We start from the raw sequence: 8756 nt of genomic DNA on the forward strand, positions 1-8756 counted from the left end.
AGATGGAGGCTCAAATTAGAAGAGTACGACTATGAGGTGATACACAAGGCAGGTAAAGGTAATACAAATGCTGACGCGCTCGGCAGAAACCCGATCGCGCCTGACACACAGATAAACAGCATCGAGCGCGACAAGGAAGAACGCGAATATAACAAAGAAGACAAGGAGCAAATAATGTACGAATATCATAATGCCCCCCTCGGCGGACATCAAGGCGTAACACGTACCGTAAATCGAATACGACTAATGCACAATTGGCACGGACTAATACGAGATGTGGAAGAATACATCGCCAAATGTGAATACTGCCAGAAAAACAAACTAAGCAAGAAAACCAAAATGCCTCTAGTACTGACCGACACGGCAGGAAGACCGTTTCAAAAATGCGCCCTGGACATCGTAGGACCACTCACGATCACCATGAAAGGAAATAAATACCTACTAACATTTCAAGACGACTTAACAAAATTTAGTAAAGCAATACCGATATCAGATCAGGAAGCAAACACGATTGCCAAAGAGTTCACCACAAAAATAATATGCGAATTCGAAATACCGGAGACAGTACTGACAGATCAAGGAACGAACTTCGTCAGTGAAATGTTCAAGGATGTATGCATCCTCCTAAAAATAACGAAAATTCAAACAACCGCGTACCATCCTGAAAGCAACGGAGCCCTGGAGAGATCGCACAGGACTCTGATCGAATACTTAAGGCACTATATAAATGAGGATCAAACCAACTGGGATGAATGGATCCCATACGCGATGTTCACGTACAATACAACACCGCATACAGCAACGGGTTATACACCTTTCGAATTGATGTACGGGCACCAAGCAACATTACCTACGGCCCTGGCAGCGCCGCCGAAACCATATTACACATACGATAACTACGCGCAAGAATTAAGAGAACGACTCAGAGCCACACAGAAAGTAGCAAAAGAACATATACGCGAAGCAAAACAAAAGGCAAAAAACTATACAGATAAAAATACGAATACAAAAATTTTCAAAGTAGGAGATAAGGTCCTCCTGCATGACGAAGCAGTGCGCAGAGGACGATCGAAGAAATTGGAAGCACCATAGATAGGCCCATATCAGATAATCGAGAAAACCTCTGATGTCAATTACAGGATTAAACAGAAACGAAAAATTACGACGGTGCACGCGAACCGACTCAAATTATTCATCGAAGATTAGCAAACAACGCATACGAATAATTACCCGCAACAAGCAAAAAGCAAAAGCAGTAAAATAAAGATAGTAATCACAAAGATAGCATAGATTAGATTTAGAAAAAAAAAAAAAAAAAATACAGGACTCACCAGTCACGCAGGACAGAGACGAACCGTTGCCCGGTGGCGACACAAACCCGCACCCGCAACGGGTCGCGGGGGTAGAGCTCCTCGCAGACGGGCGGAGGGGGCACAGGAGACCTCTCTATGCACGTTTGAATATGTGGACGACACTCCCCCGTCCACACGACCGTAGTCGGCCACCTGGACGACATCCTTACGGCAACCCGTAGGGCCGCCAGGCGGTATGACCGCCGCACACATTCACTACACATGATGGGAACATGTTCCCGACCGCATCTAGTGCACTGCATGATGGAAAGTACACTGAAATACACTGATAAATAAACAAAAAAATCGTCCACGACGCGCGATAGACCACGGTCGACGGCAGACTGAACAAAATAATTTATAATATTAAACGTAGCACACAAAAAATGCACGACAAGGATTCACGGAAAAGTACCTGAACCTAAATTTGCAGGATGCTCCTTATGTGGAGAAGAGCAGGACAAGCGACACCTGACTCTCGGCATAATCTTGACTGGGAATTGTTCTCGCATCAGCCAGGAATCTACTACGAGGAAATCGGTCAGCTGAGACAGGCTGAATCGGCATGGAAATTAGTGATAAAACTAAGCGCAAAAGAATTAGAGATCAGACATCAGCAATTGCAAGACTATATGGAGGAAACCGAAATACAGTGCCGAAAAGTAATATTCAACGCCCAGTTAGGTTGCCGAAACATTATGAGGATAATAGAAAGAAAAAACACCAAATTGATCACGCTGCTGACACAAGTAGAAACGCTATACAAAACAATCGACAAACGACGAGGACTGCTAGATGCGATCGGGTCGGTCAGCAAAATATTATTTGGAACGATGGACGCCGACGATCAGAAACTAATAGACGAACAACTGCAAACGTTATGAACAAACGGCAAGGTACTGCAGCACGCAGTAGCAAACCAAATAAAAGTAATCAACGCCACAATAGCGCACTTGGACGAATTAGAAAATACTCTAAATTATAATGAAAATCTGATAATGAGTGCGACGAAACGACTAGAACAACGATTGACCGAGTCAACACTACAGGCAGACGTAGACGAACACTTATTAATCCTGACAACGATAATGAACGATTTAACGAAGGACACGGAAAATGTAATAGACTACCTGACATACGGGAAAAACGGAATGATACCGACACGACTATTACCCATTAAACATATAATAACAGCCCTCAAAGAAGCGGCTACACAATTACAAATGGGATTACACTTTCCTTTTAAAATCCAGATTGAGCACTGGCAGACCATACACACATACATCACTTTTAGCGCATATTCAGATGGTCCATACATATACACAATCTTGCGATTTCCGGTAGTAGCATACCCTACATTTAAACTAGTTAAAGCAATACCGCTACCAGTACACGATCATGCGAATGTATTCGCCTACATAAAAATAAACCATCCTTTGCTAGCTATAGATAAAGAGAATCACCACTACAAATTACTAGAGGAAGTAGAGTTAGAACGCTGCATACGAGAAACAAACACATACACATGCGAACAGAACTTCGCGACATTATTATGCGGAAACAACAGCACCATGCGAGGTGCAAATATATACACATACACCGGGACAGCTCAATTACTGCGAAAAGAATCATATGATATCTAACACACCGTTGTGGATAGCATTGACGGAAGAGCAAGCGTGGCTCTACTCCACGGCACACAAGCAAGAAATTAGCATTAAGTGCGAAAAGCAAATAGAAGAGAAAATTATATTAGAAGAAACCGGAAAAATAAAGCTAAAAGATAATTGCAAGCTAATCACACCAAATGTAATATTAAAAACACGAAAAATTGAGGGAATAAAATATATTCAAAACTACCTCCCCGAATACAATATAACATTAGAAATAAAAAATAAGGACACCGATAAGAATAAGCTAGCGAAAACCGACACGCTACGACAAATAATTAAGAACCCCGTAGATTTAACCAAGTTAAGCATAAGTCTAGAAGAAATAAGAGAAACTCTAGAAGATAGCGATTATAATTTACTCAAAAATAAATACACTGTATACTCTATGGGAACAGGCACCTGCGTAGTAATAATAACTATAATAGGATTAATAACATGGCGCATAAACAAAAACAAAAATAAAAAGCAGAAGAAAAGCGAGACCGCACAGAGGCGCCGCGACGATGCTATGTTATATTAGTCATAAGCACACGATTATATTACAGTTACGCGACAACATATGTAAACTAACAAGTAAGATCACCTTCCATCAAAGGGGGGGAGGGATGCCGCGAGCGCCAAGTAAGGGACACATGAAAGCCGAACCCCCATGGTTCCCTTCCATCACAGGGGGAGGGATGTCGCGAGCGCCGAGAATGCAATCACGCCCACCGCTGACAAAGCGGATTGCGGCAAGCGATACTTTATCCGATGATTATTATTTTACCAAGCGATAGCGAATTGTGCTAATCGCGCAAATATGGTGTAATCGTTCGACGTGAAGCAACTGTTAACCGGGTTGCGCGGCCCTTACGCGGAAAACCGCCGCGCGACCCAGAAATATACCGCGAACGCTGACGAACATGTTGATGACACGGCAAGGACCGGCCGCCCGGAACAGGATAAAAACGGAAGACCGATATGAGGAGAGGACTCGTCGAGATCCGCGTGCCGTCACGTCTGTCGCGGTCCGAATTAGAAAAGACAAACTGTATTGAGTGTTAATAAAATTTATTAAAATAAAAAAGAAGTGGTGAGTGCTTCCTCCCCGCCGACTCCTGGACCGATCCTCCGAAACGACCCGCACAACAATACCAAAAGAATAGGTGGGCGATGGTTCCCGAAAAAATGTGCGATGTTACTTATTATAATATATATATATATATTATATATATATATATATATATATATATATATATATATATATACAATAAAAATCCATATAACATATAACCTTCACAACTTTATATATATATATATATATATATATATATATATAAAGTTGTGAAGGTTATATGTTATATGGATTTTTATTGTCATATTTCATGTTTGAGAAATATTTATAAATTTATATATTTTATTTGTTCATTTATATATTTATTGATCGTATTAAATACATGAGATATTTTTCTTGTTCGAAATACTTTTTTTATGTTTGGTATAATCATTTATACATAATTAAATAAGACATATGCAACAGCTAAAATTAAGAATATATATTTATAAATAAATTAAAAATTTCAATCATTTACAAAGGGTCTAAAACTTCTAATTAAGCTCTATATATGATCCATGAAAGTTTCATAAAACATCCGTAATTTATCCATATAATCTCCGTGAGACGTCTACATGGACATCTAATGGAGGTCTAATAGAACTCTATCATGGAAGTAACATGGATCTCCATTAGAGGATCTCCATTAGAGAATCTCCATTTGACTTCCACCATGGAGATAGATGTCGCATAGAAAATAAGAAGGGAGGGTGTGCGTCACGGCGGGGCCCGACCACGAACAGTCATGAAAACTCGTAATTATTTTGCGAAAAAATATCACCTCAGCCAGGAATCGAACCTGGATCTCCTGCTTAGCGGGCAGGCATCTTATACCTTCGACTACCGAGGCATGTGATGATATTTATCGCAAATAACATATTTAGAATAACACGTCAACAATACAATGATACATATATACGTATATTACAATATACATATATACATGTATTCTTTCGAATCTCTACGACCGATACTCCAGAGAGATGATGGTCTTATTCTTTCGATGGAAGAGACTGTGGAGGTTATGTGGACCTCCAAACGTCATGTTTTGTGTGAGACAATAAAGTCATGGTGATGTACGAATGTTCGCTTTATAACAGGTATGATGTCGCCTCTAAAAAGAACTACTGCCGGCTGTATGTTATTACAAACGGCTGTGTGGTTATTACAGGCCGCTATAGCTTACTCTCGATATTACTATCTATATAATAGCTATTTGTAGTGAATTACATGCCGATATTACACGCCTTTTGTGTATCACTGGAATGATTACAACAGTATGTAATAACTACTGCCGGCTGTGTGTTTATTACAAACGGCTGTGTGGGCTAGGAGGTTGTGGATTACATGCAGATATTATTGACAGTATTAATTAAATATGTATTATACAATTTCCTTCAAAAACAAGCAATATAGAAAATATTGAAAAATATCTTTTGCAGAAATGACAAAAAAAAACAAAATTAAATTATGTACACACCATCCACACACACACACACACACACACACACACACACACACACACACACACACACACACACACATGCGCGCGCGCAAGTATATTTCCATTTTACTCAGTCTCTATAGAATTATCAAGAGGTATCATGTAAAACGAATAATTTTCGTTGCGAAAAGTCTACTTGAATATAATAATTTCCAATTTCGATATGCAGGATAACTATTTCTTCTTTTCTTTTTCGTTTTTACTCGTGAAAAATATTGAATACTCAATACATTGATTATTCATTCAATATCAATAGAAATAATTTTTAAATTATTCTATACATTTATATGCGATTTATTTACTAAATATCAACATCGATAGGTTTAGCCATATGTATGACATCAGTTCCCAACAACCCCCTCGCCGAAATCAAGCAACGTACTGCGCGGTCAGTAAGATGAGTGACCGGTCATGTAAATGTAGACCGTAAATTAATCAACACCGAAATGAGAGTTAACCTCGGAGAAGTTTTTTTAACTGTAAATTAACAATGCGAATTTACCAAACTTTTTAGGATTTTTTTGAGAATATTTTTACATTCAAAAATTGGATGTTTTTTTCGTAAGAGAGGCAATAATCTACAACTATATTTTGGTAGCAGTGGTTCGAAATAATCATTGACATTGCTCTGTAATCTCCCGGTAATATTCTGTAATATATCATGCGATATCTTATAATATTTCCTGTGATAATCTATAATATTGCTGTGTAATTGCCAATAATATTTCTATGTAGTCAGCAGTAATTCTTTTTTGTAAGGGACTGTGATATAATTATAATATAAAATGTTACATGATTGCATTTTCTGCAAAATATAATACTTTTATAAGTAATATTCTTATGTACATAATATTATTATAATTATAAATGTTATATATATATAATATTATAATATTATAAAAATAAGCATTATAAATGTATTGGGTGTGGGAAAAAGTTTGTGGCGTTTTTTTAGTAAAATTCAAATATTTTTTTTAGAGTATTAAAATTAATTTATTCAAATCAAATATGCTCCATTATTTTCTTATTTTCTATAATATTTTGCCATTTTTGGGGCAGAGCCATAATCCCATCACAATAAAACTTCTGTTTCTGGTCGAAAAACTGCTTCAAGTGATTTTCACAGGTCTCTTTTGAAGCCAGCTTTATACCATTAAGAGAGTTCTGCAGAGATCTAAACAAATGATAGTCTGAGAGTGCTATATCATGGAGGATATACGATGGATGCATCAAAACTTCCCAGCCAAGCTTTCGCAATTTTTGCCGAGTCATCAAAGATGTGTATGATCGAACGTTGTCGTGATGGAAGACGACACTCCTCCTATTGATTAATTCTGGCCATTTTCTCTCAATTGCTTGTTGTAATCTCTCCAGTTATTCATAGTAGAGTTCAGAATTAATTGTTTGATCGAGCGATAACAGCTCATAATAAACAATTCCCTTCCAATCTCACCACACACACAATATCACCTTCTTCATCAATCCAGATTTTGCGCCTTCCTTCCTTCCTTTGTCCACGATCTTTTTTGAGTTCGATTGTCATACGTGATTCATTTTTCATTTATCATTCTCTTCAGAAATGGCTCAATTTCATTCCGTTTCAGTAGCGTATCGCAAATGTTAATTCGGTCCATCATGTTCTTAACACTCAACTCATGAGGAATCAAAATATCGAGCTTCTTTTTGTATCCAGCTTTGTGTAAATAATTCAAAATTGTTATGTGGTCGATGGCTACTTCCCTGACAATCTCTATACTGCTTATATGCTTATCACTCAACTTTTTTCATGATTTCATCGGATTTTTCGGTGATTGATCGATCGGAGCGAGGTTCACCTTTAACATTGAAATTTCCAGTACAAAAGCGAGCGAACCATTTCTGTGCTGCTGATTTTGCTAGAGTATCTTCACAATCCTTCCGTAAACAGTATAAATTTTTTCACAAATCTGTGCAGCGTTCTTGCCTTTATTGTAATGATACTCCAAAATATAGCGAATTTTTTCCTTATTTATCTCCATTTCAAAATAAAATAACTTTTGATCCACTTCATTTCAATCTTTTTCGATTCAAAACGAAGATTGAAATGTCACACGTGTCTAGTGTTGTCGATTAGTAGTTACCGATTAATAGTTATTCAATGCTGAGCATGTAATGGCGATCTAGTGCCAAACGCCACGAACTTTTTCTCACACTCAATATATAACACTTTTATAATGCTTTTTATCAGAAATGGAAAGTAATAACACATTAATCTTTTACATTACTCCTTGTTTTTGCCCTTTATATAATATCTTTTGATTTTCAGTTATTATTTATAATTATCAGTTACCTACTTTTTAAAATCAAAAACATATATAGTCTATTAGAAATCGCAGTACATGACAGTGCATCACAGACTGATATATTACGCAAAGCAGTATTACTTACTGCTTAAATAATTATATTCTGCATATTTAATTAACGCTAATATATGGTTACAGCACAAGTAGCTAAATCATCAGTAAATAAACTATTTAAAAAATATATTAATTAAAATAATAATAATAATTATTATATAATAATTAATAATTAATAATAATAATTATATAATAATTAATAATTAATAATAATAATTAATTAAAATAATAATAATAATAATAACACTTCAAAATAATAAATTTAAAAAAAAACATTTTGATTCTTGTGGTTAGAAGTCAGTGTTGATAATTAAACTGTTAATCATTGTTTTCATTGTTTTCTTCCATTCTTTAATGATTCAACAAAATTATTTCAAAATTTATTTTTTTTAAACAACTATAAGTGTAATTTATATATGCATTCTTCAGAGATTATATTTGTTTATATTCAACAAACAGAAGTTATGTTGGTTCTACTGAAATGTCAGTCTTTCTCACTTCTACTTTACTTCCGATGGAAACAGCATAAATGTGTAATTACGTTAGGTCTGTTCTTTTTGGCTGAACTGGTTGTATTAGTTCATAGTTCATTTATTTTTCTTTCTTAGGTCTTGTGTCTATGATGCTAGAAATCAGTCCGAGATCTGAATTCTCAAAGATTTCGAATTGAAATAATTATACTTTGATGATTGTAGATGTCATTATAAAAAAATATGTGAAGTAGCTACTATAACTTAT

This window comes from Pogonomyrmex barbatus, unplaced genomic scaffold, assembly GCF_055798465.1.
Source record: "Pogonomyrmex barbatus isolate J1 unplaced genomic scaffold, ASM5579846v1 scaffold7, whole genome shotgun sequence".
In the NCBI taxonomy this organism is placed as follows: domain Eukaryota; kingdom Metazoa; phylum Arthropoda; class Insecta; order Hymenoptera; family Formicidae; genus Pogonomyrmex; species Pogonomyrmex barbatus.